At 44.8% G+C, this 20132-nt stretch overlaps 1 protein-coding gene and 1 long non-coding RNA gene across 3 annotated transcripts in view; one reads left to right on the top strand and one right to left on the bottom strand.

Annotated features, from left to right (window-relative positions):
- Positions 1-3327: 3327 nt before the first annotated feature.
- Positions 3328-19587, top strand: LOC119373353 (uncharacterized). 2 transcript variants are annotated; one of them, XR_005179834.2, is made up of 4 exons: positions 3328-3372; positions 7976-8132; positions 17360-17515; positions 19483-19587. It is a non-coding gene; the product is annotated as an uncharacterized LOC119373353 (long non-coding RNA). The 2 variants fall into 2 exon arrangements; XR_005179833.2 differs by lacking the exon at positions 3328-3372 and having other exon boundaries at positions 7891-8132.
- The window catches only part of LOC119373351 (uncharacterized), a 40282-nt gene continuing 37762 nt past the window's right edge, over positions 17613-20132 (bottom strand). The window contains exon 9 of the transcript XR_005179832.2: positions 17613-17744. The gene's annotated coding sequence lies outside the window, so the exon portion shown is untranslated. The remainder of the gene's footprint in view (positions 17745-20132) is intronic.

The raw sequence follows: 20132 nt of genomic DNA, 5'->3' as shown, positions 1-20132 counted from the left end.
TTTAACGCGACAGCGTCAGGGAGCTCGTTTCGCAAAGATTCCGGTGTGTGTCGGCGGCGTCTGCGTCATTGGTTCTGAGCGAAATAGCAGCGTTGGTCGTGAGCGAAAATTCGAGGTATAGATGCGAAAGTTATAGAGAGCGTTTGCACTTCGGCTTTTCTCGCGGCACTGTGTGTACGTCTCTACCGAGAAACGAAGGCAAGCTAGCGATTGAGAAGGCGATAGTGTGTATGTGTGTGTGTGTGTGCGTGCGTGCGTGCGTGCGAATATCGCTGTCGCGTTTTAAAGGCAAAACACAAGATTCCCCCCCCCCTTCTTTTTTTTCCTTTTGTCGCGCTTTCTGTCCACAGCATTTTATTGCGTACGCTGCGGCGCGCCGCTCTAGTCAGTTTATGACTAGTACCTGACTCAGAGTGTACGTACGTGTGAACATAATCGTGTGCATTTATGATTGCGGATTGTTTGTGCATGTCCGCGGTTTTCGTCGCGATAAGTTCACCGGGAATATATAGCCGTCACTTCAACGATTGAGCGACTGCCAAAGATATTAGACTGCACGAACTTTTCTTTGCAGCTCTTCATATTTGAAGAGGTGCAAGACTAAAACAAGCTCTGAAACAAGCTTTTATACGGCAAGAGAGTAAAACAATCTTTTACTCTCTCGTGGGATGCAGGAGTGAAACAGGCGCTTTACTCTCTTTTGCCAGGAGGAGTGAAAAGCCTTTCACTCCTCCTGGCAAAAGAGAGTAAAGCGACTCTCTGTAGAGAGAGTGTAATGAGACCTGCGGGAGTAACACAGCGCTTTAACTCTTACTGCAGGAGTTTCAGTTTTTAGAGTGTATCTGATGGGAGCACGAAAGGTGGTTGCGGCAAGAAGCACGCCATGTCGTACACAAAATGTGCGCCACCGGTGTTGTTTATGAATTCCCGCTATCCTGCGACAAGACGTACGTCGGCCAGACGGGAAGGTGCATGAATGAGCGATCGCGGGAACACGAGTTTTCACTAGAAGATAATGATGGGGTACACTTACCGACCCACTGCAGTTCACATAAGTGTGAGCCGTGCTTGAATAACATTCAGATTCTGGGTAGAAGCGGGGACACCACGGTTCGAGAATTGTTGGAGGCATTTCATATAAAAGCACGATGTTCCATGTTTATCAGTGATACTTAATTGTCTCTCTCGCAGGCAGAGAGCAAATTCATATATCACAGGTTGTAATCAGGGTAGTACGCGCTCGCTGTGAGTCTAGTTTGCTGAGCATGTCTGTGCCTATATATTTCGTTGCACTATCTCTTGAATAAACAGTCGAAAGTTTGCGCTCCCCTGGACCCCGTTCCCTCGTTATTTCTTTGCGCAAAAACAGCCATACTTTTGTGGCTTGTACTTAATCACAGCCCTGCCCTCACTCGCGCCAGCTCAGCGACCTTTAAGCCTTGCGGCGGACACACTATTTTTTAGAGGACACCTTTCTGATGCTCACTTCTTGTCCCAGCTGGTTCTGCGATGCAATGAAGATACGGGAGATTTCAACATACATACGCTGTAAATAGAGTGTCCATAAGTGTATGAATTGTGAAGATTTCTTAAAGTAATTTCAAAGTAATTTCGTTATTTTTCAAACGTAATAGTAATATAGTGTTATTATTTTCTTCCAGCTGTAATTTGTAATGTTCTTTAGGCACAATTAAAAAATGACAGCATATCCACGGGTGAATGATGAAGAGCTTGGGTGAAGCTCCTGAAGCAATCATAGGTTACACCGTGTAATGTTCAGTGGTTTCGCCCAGCAGTAATCAAAGCGATACGCCGCTTTGATTACTGCACGCCATCTAGCGTGAAGGGTGCCGCTGCCTTTTTTTTCTTTCTTTTAGTTTTTTCCTTGTTTTCTTTTCTTTCTTTTTACTTTTTTCTTTTCTGTTTTTTTCTTTTTTGCGGACATATAGCCCACATCTCTATGGGACAGCGCCATCTAGCATATCGTCACCCAACTGCAGTTTGCATGCATCTCTATGGGACAGTGCCATCTGTTGAATGACTACGGGAGACGCGACTGGCGGGGGAACGCCGGATGGAGCGACGACCGACCAGGTGGTGCTATAAGGAGCTTCGCCCCTAAAAATACGAAAAAATAAGTAGTAATGCAATTTATTACATTTTAGAAGTAATTTTGCGATCCCTGTGCCTAATAGTCTTCTCTGATCTTCAACAAGGGTCTCGTAGCTGAGTTCCTAGTGGTGTGTGCACACTTGCGTAGTACCACCGCACGGTCCTAGTATCTGTGTGTTGGCGTTAGCGTTAAGGCGTGTATTCCTGGCTCGTTCGTTACACGCTGACTGCGGTACCGGTGACATCACTGCACAGTACCGTTACGTGGATGTAATACGAAAATGTGGCTCTGCTATTTATTAGGGTACTCCTGGGAAATGCCAGCATATTGTGGTGGGGCCGCCCTGTGGTGTCGGACGGTACCAAGAAAAAGCGGAGTCTGCTTGCGGCAGTCCTGAAATTACAAGAGGTAATTTCCATGAATTTTCAAAAGTTATCCAGACAGCAAGAAATGTCTCCACAACTGTCAGTCGACTTGCTGGTCCATGGTTCGGTAACATCATATACGTAATGCCCTCTGGGATTGCATATATATATCTGTAGGGCACAACGTAAAATGGCATTCCCTACACCTAAGTGAAAGGTAGTGCTACAATGCACGCACAAACTTTCTGACCTGCAAGTGCTTCGAGAGGGAATTTTGAGGCCATTACGTTGCAGCGACCGTCTAAAGCGGCTTTCTCTCGTTCCCCGAAGAGTGAAGTACCTCATCGATGATGCTACGTTATTCTAGCGATTTACGGGGAAGCGCTTCCCGCTCCTCAGAAAGCCAGTTCCTTTCGCTTTGGGGTCGTTAAGCCTCGCCTTTTCTTGGTACAGAAACAAGTCAACACCCTCTCCCCCCTGCCCCCTGAGGCTAAGATATCTCCATAGCCAATCGGCAAACCGGCTTTTAAGTTTGTATGAATGTCAGTCTACCATTTGTTCTCAAGCTGTTGACACGTGTATTTCTTGCCTACACTAAACCGAGCTCTTGGAAATGTTATCGGAGTTCCTGGTCAGGTTATACGCCGACAGCATTTACCAGCAACTGCAGCTTACAGAGGATTTCCAGCTGTGCCAAGGCTCATAAAGGATTACTCCGGGTAGGCGTACGCTAAAGCATGGCCAATTGTCCACGCTCTGGAACCGGAGTATACGAAGACAATGACGGGCAGTATTCACGCCGTCGTCTTCTACGCAAATTGTGTAAGCGTTTGCCTCAAGTTTAATGCATTTTCTTGTGCGTTATCTTGTCGCCATCAAGTGTCCCGCTCCACGGTAAGCACGTTCTGCTCGTCTCCTAATTGCTCTGTGAAATTTTATTTCTTGTCCACTGCAGTATTCATCTGGAGCAATATATCTAGTGAAGCTTTCGAAGTTTAGAGTCTCACTTTTCATTAGCCGATGCCTTACCAGAATCTGGCAGTGATTACATCCAGACGTTTTGATATGGGCTGACCATTCGGCGTCACCAAGAAGGTCATGTGAGCACAACGAAAACTTGTGCATACATCTTAAGCAAGAATGCCGACGCAGAAACGTTGGCAAGATATAATGTACCTAGCTGGTGCACATTTTTTTATGTTATATACAGAAATAGATGGCTACTAAACTAATATACTAAACCAGCTAGTACACCCACTGAGAGGAAATGTATTGCAGATTACGCAAAAAGTAACGGTGACAGAGGGGCTTTCCCCTCTGTTCACGTAAAATGACGGCACTTTTGCCTGTGCGGCGGAAACAATTTCTGGCGCATAGCGGTTTGGATTCGCTTGGCAGAAGAAGCTGTCTTCTAACGACTGGGAGAAAAAAAAAACAGGAATTCCCTCAGGTCCCTCCTTTTCATACGCTGCCAAAATGAACATGTTAGTTTCCTTTGGCGCATAGATGGCTGTCCTACCTTAGTCGATGCGATGCGTGTTGAGTTTGGTTTTGAATATATCGTGTCATGTCTGGTGAAGACGCGGTGGTACCTCCTGCAGTACTAAAAGGCTTCTAAACCACTCCGAGTTCAAAGACGAGAGAGTGGTTCCTTTCTCGGCTTTACTACCCTTCCTACATGCGCTATGTCCTTCTCCTCAGTATTTTTTCAATAAACATGTGGACAATACCAGCCACAAGCGTTGAGCCGATCAGCATTTTGCGCTTTTCGGCTACACGCTGTTATTTCCGCTTGCGCAGGCGAAAACGCTCGGTACGAAGCGCAGAATAGTTATGCGATACAACGACCTTCTAACGCGTTGCTCGGGCCGGCGCGTGCTCTCTTCGTTCTCTTCTTCATCTTCTTTATACCTCACTAATTCAGTTTATTCGCTTATTAAGGCCTTGCAACTAAGGTAACACTAATTAGGACACGCTAATTAATACATTGCTAATTAAGCCGTGCTAAGTGTCACCTCGGTAATTAAGTCATTGAAAATGAAAAACTTACCACTTAATACCCGCGTACCTTGCTATTTAAGATCGAGCGAATTAAGACCATAATAATTATTCGTTCATTGACGTCGCCACTATGACACTTCGCTAAGCAAGATAGTTCTATGCTCTACACAGCCACACAGCTTGCAATGCCTAGCCATACCTAGCAATGACGGCAATGACTTAGTCAAACTTGTTGAAGCCGACAGAAGCTCGGTCGGCCTCGTGCTCAGCCTTTTGATGCAGGCTTGCACCACTAGTGCGAGATGCCCACACTTTTTGTACATTGGAACTAATGAATAAGTGCAATGACTAAATAAACCATTTTTCTGGTTGAATTTCGCCGTGAAATCTTCTACAATTGTCTTGTGTTTTGCACTACAGATACATGGTTTTGCTTTCTTATTCAGCCATACAAAGCTGAGAACCCAGCGTTTTCTTCGTTCCCAGCCCGTATGACGCACGGTTCGTTACATTGTTCCCGGTAAAGGGATTGTCCTTTAAGTTTTCTACGATCCCTGCGCACCGACAAAGGCACAAAGCCTGCGTGGGCGAAGGCGAAGGCAAACAACCTCTCTTGGGTCCTCTGCTCGTAATATACTATTCTCCGATCACTACGCGGTCGGCCTATGTTTTGAGGGTGCTTTAACAATATCGACTCCGTAGCAACCGGTTAGTCAACAATAGTTAGATTGTGACGCACCACAGATGCAAAACGGGAGATCTGCTCGTGCGCGGAAGTGGGCGCGGCAGTGTTATGGCGAAAGGGGACACACAGTAGATATTCTCAGTTACGATATTTCCGCCATAGATGGCGCTCCTCGTCAAGAGCAGTGGCGCCGCTGGACGTTCCTATGGAAACCCATTGTGCCAAAAAGACGGCAAACGCTAGGAGGGAATGACGCACACGATCTTTTTTTATTTTCAGATGTTTTTTAGCGGATCTTTAGGAGCTAGCCGCGTAGCCTTCATGATTAGCCGCTTCTTGTAGCACTTCCGAATTCTGGCTCGATATTGTGAATTGAATGGACTCAGAAAGCACTGCTGAACACATGGCTTTTGCCTATATATGTGACAGTGCGTGTTATTTGTGTATAGTGTATAATGTATGTCGTACAATCTTTTTAAACAGATACTGCCACATGTTCACATCTGTTTGTTGCTTTTCATTTTTAACACGAAAGTGTTTTATGCCGGGGTCCACCAAGTACATCCGTCACGGATATGACGTTGATAAAATGGACGCCAACGGGTGAGAAAGAAAAAAAAACAAGAAAAAGATATCCCGCTGGGAATCGAACTCACGACGTTGCGGCCGCGACGGCAAGCGCCCGAGGCTCTACCGACTAAAGCCTGTTTCACATGCGAGCGACCGAGCGGCGGGGCCCGCAGCGATCGAGCGGCAGCAGGACGCTCGGACGCGGCTTCGTTTCACATGCACCGCTTTTGCGCGGCGCGCGCCTCTGCGATGCGCAGTGATGGTTGTGGGAAGCGCCCGTTATCCGCGGGTTTCCTTTCTCCGGGCTCGCTTGTTTTGGTGCGCTTGGGTTGCAAGTTTCACGAGCCTTCTACTTCGGTGATCGATTTTCACGCGCCTAAACCTTGAATGATGAAAATGTGCAGTATATCAGAGTGCAGTTAAACAACTTCAGTAGTCACGTTTATTTCTGTTCCAGCTTTCTTTTTTTACCACGCAAGTCATGTTGCACGCCCATACAGTTGGCCATGGGAAAGCAAAAGAAAGAATTTGTTTTTGGGGTTTGAAGCTTTCACAGGGCTTTCGGTGGCTTTTGCTCTCGAATGCCGCAAGGCGTTGGTGCGCCGTATGGGCCGGCAACCGGATGCAAGCGGCCCAGTCAATGACATTGTGGGTTTGTGAAGGAGCTCGTCTCTTTTTTTTTTTTTGCCTATTGACATTCTGCAGTAAAGAGGCGCCGGCATTTGTCGTCATCGGGGTACGTGACCACTAAAAAAAAAAAGAAAAAGAAAGCAGTAAACTATTCGAACGTGCTGCACCAGAGTAGTAAAAAAAAAAAAAAAACTGAAACATCTGCTGGGAACAAGTGCGGAGTGTCGTAGGTTCCCCCTGTCCGGACCTATGTTGGTGTCACGATTAGATAAAAATACAAAAGAACAAAATGGCACGTGCAAACGATTTGTCTGCTTTGATGGAAGCGCAGTAAAGAACAACAAAAGGAAAATAACGGCATTTTCTACACTGCCAGCTCGTTACAGCAAATGTCGTCTGCTAGGAAACCGAGTCGGAGCGAGTTCCTCCCGGCGCGCGCGGCTGCTCTCGTCTCCATCCCTACAGTCACGTGCCCTCCACGTCACTGCTCCCCCATTGGTTGACCTTGGGCAGACGCTCTAGACGCGCTGCCGCGAGCGAATTTTTCCAAATGGAGCGAACAAGATCGCAGCGTCCTTTGGTCGCCCTTAAAACCTGTTTTTGGGCTTCCGCGACGGCAGCCGCTCCGCTCTTGGAGCAAAATCGCTGCATGTGAAACAGGCTTAAGCCAAGCCGGGAGCTGCTATGCACGGCGCGAACGCGCCTTATATCTTTCACAGATTCTCTTTCGCGGCGGGCGGAGCGGGGCGGTGCCGCCGTCTGTGAGAGGTGAGAAGAAGTAATGCTTCATGATCGACACTTACTAGCGCTTACTCCGAGATTGCACGTGATATCGGAGGTCATGGTTAAAGCGTCTCGATACCAGAGTATTAATGAGAACTAACAGACAATAACGCCAAGGAAAGTATAGGGGGTGTTATGTGTAGTATTTAGAATATAAATGTGAAGAAAGTAAAGTGGACGAAAAGATAACCTGCCGCCGGCAGGGACCGAACCTGCGACCTTCGAATAACGCGTCCGATGCTCTACCACTGAGCTACGGCGGCGGTCATCCTCCCGTCCACTTTATGGGGTATATATGTGCATTTAAACCTTGGAGTGTTAGTCAGCGCCAATAGCAGCCATGGCGGCGAGTGTGGAACACTCTTTTTCTGCCTTTCTGGCGTCACGTAGCACGTGATCTTTTTACGAGCTGGCAGCTGACCAATAATCCCTCGCATAGTACCTGAAGGCATCAAGTCTGCCAGAACGAGACCCTTGCTATGAATGAAGGAAAGAAGATGATTCTTAAGGGCTCGTTTTCTTTGTTAGACACAATATTAATGAGAACTAACAGACAATAACGCCAAGGAAAGTATAGGGGGTGTTATGGTAGTATTTCGAATATAAATGTGAAGAAAGTAAAGTGGACGAAAAGATGAACGGCCGCCGGCAGGGACCGAACCTGCGACCTTCGAATAACGCGTCCGATGCTCTACCACTGAGCTACGGCGGCGGTCATCCTCCCGTCCACTTTATGGGGTTCACGAGGCACACTTTACTTATGGAACACTACGTTCAACTCGTCCTTGTGCGACAAACCTATCACCCGACTGTTTCTTTACCTCGCAGTCATCTGTCATCAGTGCGTGGACTTTCTAACAGCTATACAAAGCTGTCCTTGTCAAGGAGGCTTACATAGACCTTCAGGAGCACATAATAGAAAGCATGTGTCGAGCTACTCTAGTTATTACCGTCATGCTCACTGCTTTCATTGCAAATACACTGGGTAAGTTGAACGCTTGTCTTATTACTTTGAGAATGCTTACTATATGCAGATGACGCAACAATCATTAACACTCATAAATGCCTCCAATCTCTGGCACATAATCTAAATAATGACCTGTCAAGGTTGACGAATTGGTGCTTCTATATTATATTACAATAGAATCCCACTAAAGCGAAGTTCACTGTTTGGCACCCTCAACAACGTGAACATGATTATATCCTGTCAGTATTTCTAAACCAATTTGCAACTGAAGCAGATGAAGGGGCTATTGTTTCAAACAGATTTCGACTGCCCCACCACTTGAAATTTCACTCGCATGTTGCGTACCTGCGGCGAAAAATTCCTCAAGGCATACGTGTTTTAATTAAATCCCGCGACATCTTTTCTCAGCCTACATTATTTTCGTCATACCGCAATTTTATTCATTCCCATAATAATTACTGAATCACATCTTGGGGCAATACCTACAGCAGTCACTCGTCTCCCTTGAAATTATCCAAAATCAATATGTTGGAATACTTACCAGCAGTCATTATCGGAGTGACGCGAAAGCACTCCTACATGCCTACAATATCCTAACGGTTGATAACACTTTCAAATAAAAACTATGCGTATTGTTCAAGGAAGTCAACAACCAGCTTCCTGTGTTCATCCTCCCTCAATCCAACCTAGCGAATACTGACTAGACAAGGTTTGCACATAATCACAATTTTATTTTTCCTTCAGTTCATAACTATGGCAAACAAATGACCTACTTCACCGGAATCCGTCTCTGGAATACCATGCCGCCGGTAATCAAAACATCTGAATCAAATGGGAAACTAAAAAGAAAATCGATACTTCACTCACACCCATGCCTTATTCTACATAATTCCGGGTACCTCTTTTACTCCGGTTTTCTATCATACCTGCTCACAACCCTCGGTAGACGGAGCATCGCAATAGCATCTCACATTACTGAAATTAGATTATGACTTTTCGATGTCTTTTTGTCGTTTATTTTTGCTATTTTTCACCCGGTAATCATCCGAGAACTGCTTACGAGTGTTGAATTACCTTTATTGTTATCCTGTCTAATGTTGGCCTTTCTTTCATTTTTGCGGCGTCTTGTTCTTTTTCTGATGTCAAATTTCTTTTGCCTGCGATCTATATTATTGTTTCTTTTCTATGCTGCAATTTGCTATTTCAAATAATTTGCTACATTCACTTCTGTACGAGGTTTCGTTTCAGTTTTTATGGGACCTGTTTTTGTATGAACAAATTTTGTAATTAACTTCAGATAAAAACACCTCTGACTTCTGACTTCTGTGACGTCTAAGTGGGTTAGGTATGTCTGTGGCTGAGTCAGTCGAAAGCGTGTGCTTCAGTCAACATTGACAACAATATTATCGAACAACAAGACTTAAAAGAAGGTAATAGGAAACCTGTCACAACAGGGACAAGTACTTAACAATGAGAAATAAATAAGCTCAGTGCTCGTATTTAAGAACTTCGAATATCTAAAAGGTAGAAAACTGCCAAACTAGGCAAACGAGATTATTTGAGCCTGTAGTCACGCGGTCGCCCTCTAGTTAAACCCAAAATATAAATGGTTTCATCCCACTTTAATTTCACCGTGAATAACGCCTTCACTACAACTTCTCAGCGTTGATATAAGCCATGTGAACATTTCCTCTGCGAAGAAATATTCGAAACAGATAACAGAGCAAGGAACATGTGAGGGGCGCGGGCGCGCCCTCTCATTGAAGCAGTTGAAGTAGTTACAGTTAAAGTAGTTGCATTTGGAGTAGTTACAGGTGAATACACTGTAGGCGATGTGGGTGTAAGAAATATTTTAGGGAGACAGTAATCTTGTACAAGTCTAGTGACAAAATGGAAAGGGAAGTAGTAGATGCCTTCTTCATTGCTAGTACTGACAAATGCGTAAGCATGCCTTCGCTGACTTTGCTTCCTAATGAGCTGCAATTTTAAGATGGTTTTGTGCAATCACACCTAGTGGTCCTTTTGGACAGCGTGTATTCACCAGTTTCCAGTGTTTGCGCATGCCATTGATGATCACTGCAACTCTGCTGATAGCTGTCATCAATGCTTGTTGTTTGGCGTTTGCGCTGTAGCCTTTTGATACGGTTTTTTTTGTTTTTTATGGGCAAGGGTCATGCTGATGCTTATTCATATTGAGCTGCTTTGGCCTTCAGTATCACAAATGAAGTTTGCGCCCGTCCTGCATACTTCCCTCCGTCCTGGTTCTTGGATGTGAGCACGAAAAGACAAGGACGAAGGGAAGAAGACACACACACTGGCGCTACTGACAACAAAAACGTTTATTTTCATTCACCAAGCCTACTTATATACCTTCTTTTGCACACGTGACCACTAGCATATAACATGAAAAAACGAGCAATACAATCAATAACATGACAGGGTTGAAAACCTCCTATGGCGAAATTGACCGCTTCTGCATCACCGGCAACCAGACAGACCTTAACACATGCGCAGGTAGTCTAATTCCTTTTTGCTCAAAGAGAGTGACGTTTTGCTAACACAACTTTCGCCAAAATAGTCTATCTGTTCAGCTTCGATTACTAATCTAGTGATTTCGGACTTGTTCTTGCCAACTATAACAGTCTGTTCAAAATTGGGTCGGCACGTGCATTTATGGCAGTGTAGCGCCAAAAACCCGTCAGGGGGAGTCTTGGCCATTTTGTTGCTGTGCTCTCTGAGCCTATCATTGAGGCAGCGGCCGGTCTGCCCAATGTAAAACCGGCCGCATGACAAAGGAATCCTGTAAACGACGCACGTTTTGCATTGAACAAATGGCTTACTGTGCTTCTTCGGGCATATTATACTAATCTTCTTATCGGGGTTAGTTTTCTTGCACAAGTTACCCAGTTTATATGGGGCGGAAAACAGAACACGAGTGTTAGACTTGCCTGCAATCTTCTTAAGGTTATGCGATACTTGATGAATGTAAGGAACCCCCGCTACACTCGCTTTTTTAGGGGCGGGCGAACCTGTGGTGGTGGGCTTATCTTGCATACTTTTAGCCCGGCGGAGTAGGCATTCTGTTACAGACACTATCAGATGGATGGGGTATCCGGCTGATTGTAGCCGTGACACTTGATGCCTAAAACTTTCGTCTACCATATGTGAACACGACTTGATGAGCGCATTGTTGAGGCACATTTTTGCAATGCCTCTTTTTATGAGCTTTGAGTGGCTCGAGTTGAAACTGAGTAACACCTTTTTGGCCCTTGGCTCATACGCCCAGCAGGTGTGAGTATCTGTGAAAACAACTTCAGATCTAGGAATCTAATAGTTCCATCGACCGGCAACTCGACAGTCATGACAAGAGGACTAAGACAACTGCGTAAAATGCATACAATGTCATTACACTGATCATGGAACATATCCAACGTGCTGTTAAAAAACACCATAAAATCGTCAACAAATCTAAAAACGGTTACACATTTAGAATGTTGGTCAAGTGTCAGAGACAGACGACGGTCAATTTTGCTAAAAATACATTACTTAAAATGGGAGCCAAGCAAGAGCCGATGCAAATTCCTTTTTTCTGCAGAAACGGAGTCTCATTTCTTAAAATGAAAGTAGAGGATAGATAAAACCCAAGTAATTCTAAAAAAGCACCTACAGAAACACCCGCTTCACAGGAAAACTTCACAGCCCCCATTTCGTCTATACATTCTTCTACGCTCTGCAAGAGCTCGTGATGGGGTATGGAGTAATAAAGGTCTTTAATATCAGCAGAGAGTGTGTGTGTCTTCTTCCCTTCGTCCTTGTCTTTTCGTGCTCACATCCAAGAACCATGACAGACCAACAAGCCCGCATCGCTACCCTCGTCAATTTCATTTCTTGTTCATCGGGCCCTTTTTTATTTGTGTGTCAAGATCCTAGCCGCACTGTTGCCTTCCTCGCCACGGCTATATCCAGATCAAGAATGCTTAGTTTTTGCATTCGCAAAGGCTTTCTACCAGAAGACGTTGTAGCCATCTTTGGTGGTTTTACTCCGTCCATCGGACACGGGAAGAGAGTGTTGAAGATTTTGCGCTCTGAATGGCTACGCCAAGCTCGTTTGCTTCGGGCGTACCTCAGTGTACAGTTGCACGCCGCCTTTGAGTCTAGCGTCGCGGCATGTCTTCTGAAAAGGCATCTTCATCTTGCGGATCAAGCTACTGAGAACCTTTGGAGGATCCAGTTAAGGGATCTTCGAGACCGCGTTGCGAAGATACCGAAAAAGGTCAACACTGTAGTCTGCAACCCTGAAGGTCTGAGCCTTCCAGAGGACGTGCATCATGTTCTTAGCCTTGGCCCGAAGTTTGGTGTTGAGACTTCAAGGACAAAACGCTGAGCTGCTTTCTGTGGTGCGTCAAGTGTCCCGGCGTGCTCCCACAGAGGACGAAATGAGGATTAACTCCGAGGGTGTCGACGTGTTGCTGCGCTGCAAACCAACGGCTTCCAGACTGCCTGTAAAAAACGTATGTTCCTACCTCGAAAGTCACTATCTTTGTGTCATTCCCGCCGACAAAGAGGGAGGCTTTGCTGTTTTTCGCGTAACTGTTTAATGTCAAAGCATGCAAGGCTGTTTCTGAAGTTTTTAATGAGCACAAAGATGTTGCCTTACGTAAAGTAAAGCAAAAGCCGTAGAAATGTGCAAAAAACATGGGACTTGACAAATTACGTAAAAGCGTTGAAAAAAGCGAAAGGCTGTCCCTGGATGTTTTCTTTAGTGCAAAAACGCACAAATCCGACATTCCTTTCAGAGTCATCATCTCTGAAAAAGGCACATGGCAAAAACAGATTGCAACGTATTTGCTAGATAAACTAGGATTACTTGAGATTCGGGATCCCTTTCTTATAAAAAACTCTGACCAGGTGGTAGATTTCGCGAATGTTCATGCCAACGAAGGCCTTATGGCATTCTCTGCTGATATTAAAGACCTTTATTACTCCATACCCCATGACGAGCTCTTGCAGAGCGTAGAAGAATGTATAGACGAAATGGGGGCTGTGAAGTTTTCCTGTGAAGCGGGTGTTTCTGTAGGTGCTTTTTTAGAATTACTTGGGTTTTATCTATCCTCTACTTTCATTTTAAGAAATGAGACTCCGTTTCTGCAGAAAAAAGGAATTTGCATCGGCTCTTGCTTGGCTCCCATTTTAAGTAATGTATTTTTAGCAAAAATTGACCGTCGTCTGTCTCTGACACTTGACCAACATTCTAAATGTGTAACCGTTTTTAGATTTGTTGACTATTTTATGGTGTTTTTTAACAGCACGTTGGATATGTTCCATGATCAGTGTAATGACATTGTATGCATTTTACGCAGTTGTCTTAGTCCTCTTGTCATGACTGTCGAGTTGCCGGTCGATGGAACTATTAGATTCCTAGATCTGAAGTTTGTTTTCACAGATACTCACACCTGCTGGGCGTATGAGCCAAGGGCCGAAAAGGCGTTACTCAGTTTCAACTCGAGCCACTCAAAGCTCATAAAAAGAGGCATTGCAAAAATGTGCCTCAACAATGCGCTCATCAAGTCGTGTTCACATACGGTAGACGAAAGTTTTAGGCATCAAGTGTCACGGCTACAATCAGCCGGATACCCCATCCATCTGATAGTGTCTGTAACAGAATGCCTACTCCGCCGGGCTAAAAGTATGCAAGATAAGTCCACCACCACAGGTTCGCCCGCCCCTAAAAAAGCGAGTGTAGCGGGGGTTCCTTACATTCATCAAGTATCGCATAACCTTAAGAAGATTGCAGGCAAATCTAACACTCGTGTTCTGTTTTCCGCCCCATATAAACTGGGTAACTTGTGCAAGAAAACTAACCCCGATAAGAAGATTAGTATAATATGCCCGAAGAAGCACAGTAAGCCATTTGTTCAATGCAAAACGTGCGTCGTTTACAGGATTCCTTTGTCATGCGGCCGGTTTTACATTGGGCAGACCGGCCGCTGCCTCAATGATAGGCTCAGAGAGCACAGCAACAAAGTGGCCAAGGCTCCCCCTGACGGGTTTTTGGCGCTACACTGCCGTAAATGCACGTGCCGACCCAATTTTGAACAGACTGTTATAGTTGGCAAGAACAAGTCCGAAATCACTAGATTAGTAATCGAAGCTGAACAGATAGACTATTTTGGCGAAAGTTGTGTTAGCAAAACGTCACTCTCTTTGAGCAGAAAGGAATTAGACTACGTGCGCATGTGTTAAGGTCTGTCTGGTTGCCGGTGATGCAGAAGCGGTCAATTTCGCCATAGGAGGTTTTCAACCCTGTCATGTTATTGATTGTATTGCTCGTTTTTTCATGTTATATGCTAGTGGTCACGTGTGCAAAAGAAGGTATATAAGTAGGCTTGGTGAATGAAAATAAACGTTTTTTGTTGTCAGTAGCGCCAGTGTGTGTGTCTTCTTCCCTTCGTCCTTGTCTTTTCGTGCTCACATCCAAGAACCATGATAGACCAACAAGCCCGCATCGCTACCCTCGCCCCTCCGTCCGCGTTTTTTCGCACAGCCCTGCAGTATATGTTCAATAATGCACCAACTAGCTCAAACTAGAGCTCTACTGCCCTTGATGGGCATTTTATTCCTGCTGTATATATATTCATGGGTGTTTAAATGTCAAAAGTTGAGTCGCAAATCAGTGCTCTTTCCGACTTTCCTTTAATTTTTTTCGTGTATTTTATAGCGCTAACACTTCATTTCAAGCGCTTTTTATTCTAAACCTTGAAGGGGTCGTTTTTGACAACGAAGGCTGTTATGGGATCACAGCACCCGATTTCGGTGACGTGGTTGTCCTGTGCCTCTGGTGTCCGTAACCGTTATCGCGCACACTAAGAGAACAAGATATCTGGAATCGAGTGCTATTTGAACTTAGGCCTTCTGCGTGGAAGTCGAGTATTCTACCATCTAGCCACGGCAGTGCTTGAAACACCTTCGCAAAAAGGCCCTATACAGGCGCCATGTCGAGAAGAAATCACGTTAACAGATGGAATACAGCGCGGCAGAAGAGTAAAATAACAACCAGGCGTCACACAATGCGAATTGCGCAGAGTGGGTGAGAATTGTGGCTGAGCTCCATTAGAAAGGGCTCAGATATAATTCTTCATCATCATCAGCCGTAGCATCAACAAGGTGCACGTAATGTCTTACAGATGTGTGGCGGGCGCATCGCTTCTCCGCAGAATGAAGAATAATGATATAGACGCTACCTCCGTACTTCGCAAAGTTATGATTTATGACGTAGGAGACACCCTGCAACTGTACATGTAGTATACACCCCAAGGGAATCCACCAGCTTTCGCTGTGACGGCTGCGTGTACCGCGCGGCGCTGGCACTTTTTTTATGCGAAGCATTTCTTTGCAGTCAAAGCCACCGTCGCCGTTTCTATCTATCTATCTATCTATCTATCTATCTATCTATCTATCTATCTATCTATCTATCTATCTATCTATCTATCTATCTATCTATCTATCTATCTATCTATCTATCTATCTATCTATCTATCTATCTATCTATCTATCTATCTATCTATCTATCTATCTATCTATCTATCTATCTATCTATCTGGCCGCTCGCGCCTGGGCACTGCTGTGGTCGTCTCCTTAACTGTATGCATGCCGAAATTGGCACAGAAGGAGCTGAGCATACGACGAACACGATTAACACGTCATGACACCCATACTGTTATATGGCTGTCGCGTGCGTCATGAAACTCTTTCCCTCAGTCACGTGTTGCACATACCCACTTACCCTGGCGCATAGAATGCGAGTATGAGCCACTGTTGATTCATAGCCTTCACCAACTCGGAAACGTCATGATCATACTTTGGAAATCTTAAGGCGTAAGCGCTAAGGAATCAATGTCAAGGAAAACTGGCCGGTGGGGTCGCTAGCATTTCCGTCGAGAGGAAAAATCGAATGTAAGCAAAGAATAAGCTAGCAGATCGAGCTGGAATTCGAATCCAGGGCATTCTGAGTGGCAGTCGGGTATGCCCAAACTCATATCCAAGCCAGTGCTTCAAACTATTTCGGATAAATACCCTGTCCAGGCGTCATGTCGTTGCAATATCACTCGTGGTTGCAGAGTTGGCAATCCGCCTTGATAACAATGTAAGAAACTTTACACATGTACTTTATAATTTAAAAAAGCAGCAATCGGTCGTTGCTCGTCCACGCGGAAACGCGCCAACGAATGCTGCTCGCACTTCGCTTTGATAAATGGGACGTGTATGTTGTAACCTGAGTGCCGAAGTTATATCGTCGGGTCATAATTTACCGTTTTGTAAATTATGACCCGACGTGTCCGGTAAGCCCACGATATGCTACTCAAAGTGCACCAAGACGTCAATCCGACTCGCAACCATAAGCTCAAAGCAACAAAAAAAGAAGAAGAAAGGAATGATGCGGCATAGTCTGCTACTTGATTACTTTTGCGCATAAGATCCATACCCACTAGACGGGAGATCTGTTGGATATTTTTTATTCGTGAGGATAATGCCGCAACAAATCCCGACCAACTAGGGGCTAACAAATTTGCCGTAAATTGTCTTTGTGCAACACAGACACAATCTAAAGATACTTGCTAGTGTCCGTGCCCCACACTTTCTTTTATTATCACCGAGTTTCACCCACTAAAACTGTTAGACATGTTATTGATCGGCGCAGGCGGCACTTGAATGCCATGCGCCATTCTCGAATGTTTTCGAATGTTCTATTCAGACTGCGTGCATGACACGAAAAGAAGACTACATTTTGGGAATGAAGCCAACACCAGTGATAACGGTAGAATGTGCGATGACGCATGCATTAAAACGGATTCGTTTCACCTAAACTTCTCCTACAACCGACGACTGCGCTCGCCGCTATCCTTTTCTGTTTTGCTTGGCACAAGTTCGCCAAATGAATATTTAAATCCGCACCTGCACAGCCGCTTCATTATTCACAGTAAAAACCACTTGCCAATAAATATTTACATTTACACTTCAATTTTAGGAGAGGAAAATCTTGAATTATATTTTTTAAGGAATGGCGCACTCCACTAAAAAGCTTGGAGTGAATGTACTGAGGTTGGTGCCTATATATAACCGAAGGAACGTTTGGGTTTTGTCACTGTAAATAATGCTGACAGTACTTTCCTTTCTAAACGAGAAGATTTTCAGAAACTGAGAAAGCTAGATCTCTAACTAACTCTCGTTACTTTTTTCGCTTGCAGGTCAACGCAACAAACGAGGCACCGCCACCTTCCCGCGACAAGGAAATTGCAAGGCATCTTTTGTAAGGTATTACTGCATGGAAGACGGTTGCAGGGAATTTGTAGGCTGCTATAGAGGTGGCTATAAAATCATGCACAAATGCAAGAAGTGCTGCCGTAAGTATTCTATTCTTATTATTTTTTAGTTATTTTACCACCATGCTGTGCACATTACTGAGGAGACGGACACGATAACGAGAATGTTTAAAACACAATTTATAAAATATCAATAAGCAAACATCAGCAATCGACAAGCATATACAGAAAATGTTCAACTGAAATAGTGTGCCAAATGACAATGCACGTAATAATAAGGTCAAGAAGCGTAAGAACATAAATTCTGGATCTAGAAAGAAGGACAGAAGAAAAACCAGAAGAATAAATGAAATAGTGCTATTAAATGAAATAGTGCTATATTAAAACAAAAAGAGAACACTTCACCTAGTAAACAAGGTGGAGGGTTCCAGCACGTTACGACGCGAGCACGAGAAGAGAAACGCACAAGACAAACCTGATAAACCACGCAAAGCACACTGCTCAATTTTTCGTACATGGCCAATTTTAGGTAATACGAAAGGAGATCACTTAACGCTCCAGATGTAACTCTTCTGACCATCTGAGAATATTTAGAAATATTTTGCGTAATCAACATGGCGTCTTAGAAGGTAAGGTGTCCTGCTGCTGAGCTCGAGGACACGGGTTCGATTCCCACCCATGGCGCCTGCATTTCGAAGAAGGCAACACTCAAGAATACCTTTTACATAGATTTAATTTTACGTTAAGGGTCTTCAGGTGGTCAAAATTATTGCGGATACCCCCACTAAGCCATGGCTCATAATACCTATGCGTTTGACACGTCAAGCGCGAGCGAAACCTGTTACATATTTTGCGCAGATAAGCTGAGTTGGCCGAACTGCTGTGAAGAGGTACAGATAACTGAAAAATAAACAAATTCATCCGTAACTGTATACTGAAGCTGATTGTCCAGTAAGAGCAAGTAGGCATTAAAATATTATTTGCCAATTGTCGCCGTCTATCCAATTACTTATCTTTTGACAAGACAGCAACTCCCCGTGCTGCAGTTACTCGCTACTGACGGACAAGCTGCTGCATGTGGAACATTCTAAGATGTGTCATGCATGTGCTAACACATAGGTACGAAGACGGAAGCAAGCGCGAACATACGGCGCGGAGATGACAACGTTTTTCCTTTTAAACTGTTCGCCTCTCACATTTCCTCCGGCAATTCATAGCTAAGTCATCTCAGCCTTGAAGGCCTCCAAGCGAGCAAAAAAGAAAACCTACAACGAGAGATACACACGTGGGATGGTTTGGCCCGTAATTTGAGCAAGAAGTGCACTGAGTGGCAGGAGGTAATAAATGACTCGGGAGCTTGGCGCTGACTTACAACCAAATTTTGTTAGGGGGAGAGGCTTATGTGTCTCATGCGAAGGTGGCTTTGAACGAAAGGCCGCCGTCTTGATGGTAGTGTAAGATACCCTCGAAATTTGTGTTTGATATAGCATATGTGCTCCAAACCTTTGAGAGAAAAACAAATAGAGAAAGGAAGAGGCAGAACGCGCAGAATCTATGTTGAAAGAAGTTGATCAGACACGAATGATTGATGCCTAATTTGGAATGAGTCTAACGGCCGGGAACCAGCAGGTTGGTAATTTCAGAGCAACTTGCTACTTTGCACATTGCTTGCATTATCCATAAAGATGACACCTAGAGTGAAGTTCAATTACACGTTCATTCCTTGAACTGCAGTTCGGCTGTCAAAATTATCTGATGCTTAATGCGTAACATTCCGCATATGCACACAACATATCTCCGCCAACCTTTCTTCTTGTAGTGTTGGGAAAAAACTGCATGCTAAAGATGATTTCATATAAAAGACTTTCAGCTTAGATAAGTGAGATTATGGAGCAGTCGCGCTTCGTGTAGATAGAGGAAATGAAAAGAAGAAATACTTCAATATTCAGCGCCTTACACTACGGTACACTAGTCACATAGCGTCAACAGAAAACCTAACCTATTTGTGTCATTTTACTGAGCTGCAATATTCACTGCTTTCATTTCAGGCAACAAGAAAATGCCATGGCAAACCCATCATGAACGTTCCCGAGGACCTCAATAATAGACGTTCACGCCTCTTTCTCTGCCGTAAAAGAATAGACAAGTGGAACCAGGGGCGGATCCAGGCGCTTGCTTTGGGGGCGGGGGCGGTTGGTTGTTGGGGGGGGGGGGGGGGGGAGAGGGGGGGAGGGGGGCGTTGCCCAACTTTAAAACTTCACGTTAGTAACCAAATGCTCATTATTTTTGTTCTCAGTTGCATTGCTCAGTGCCATTTCATTATCTAAAATTTCGCATATTTCCGCTAAACATTGGGGAACACGTATCAGTGTTGTTGGTAAGAGGAGGGTGAAAGAGGGAAGGGCAGGCCACCTGCTCGATAAATGAGTATTCCCACAACGGCGAGCTCTAGTATTCCTTGAACGTAGTTTCGGAGTAAGCCTCCCTTGTTACCCCGCCCCCTCCTCCCCATTGCCTTTTTTTCTGGCCGGTCGTGTTGCCAGAAAATGCCCTTTCTATCTCCGCAGCCTAAGGACGGTCAAACGGAGCTTTCGGAGTCGCGCTCGATTATACCCCGCGCACGTGCTCTCGGAGGCTTGCTCGGTACTTCGGCGAATATAATTCACAGCACCACTGCCTGCCTTCCTTCTTTTTTTTT

The sequence above is a fragment of the Rhipicephalus sanguineus genome, chromosome 11 (assembly GCF_013339695.2).
Source record: "Rhipicephalus sanguineus isolate Rsan-2018 chromosome 11, BIME_Rsan_1.4, whole genome shotgun sequence".
Classification (NCBI taxonomy): domain Eukaryota; kingdom Metazoa; phylum Arthropoda; class Arachnida; order Ixodida; family Ixodidae; genus Rhipicephalus; species Rhipicephalus sanguineus.
The sequence above is the reverse complement of the archived record's forward strand: the minus strand, read 5'-3'. Positions and strand labels throughout refer to the sequence as shown.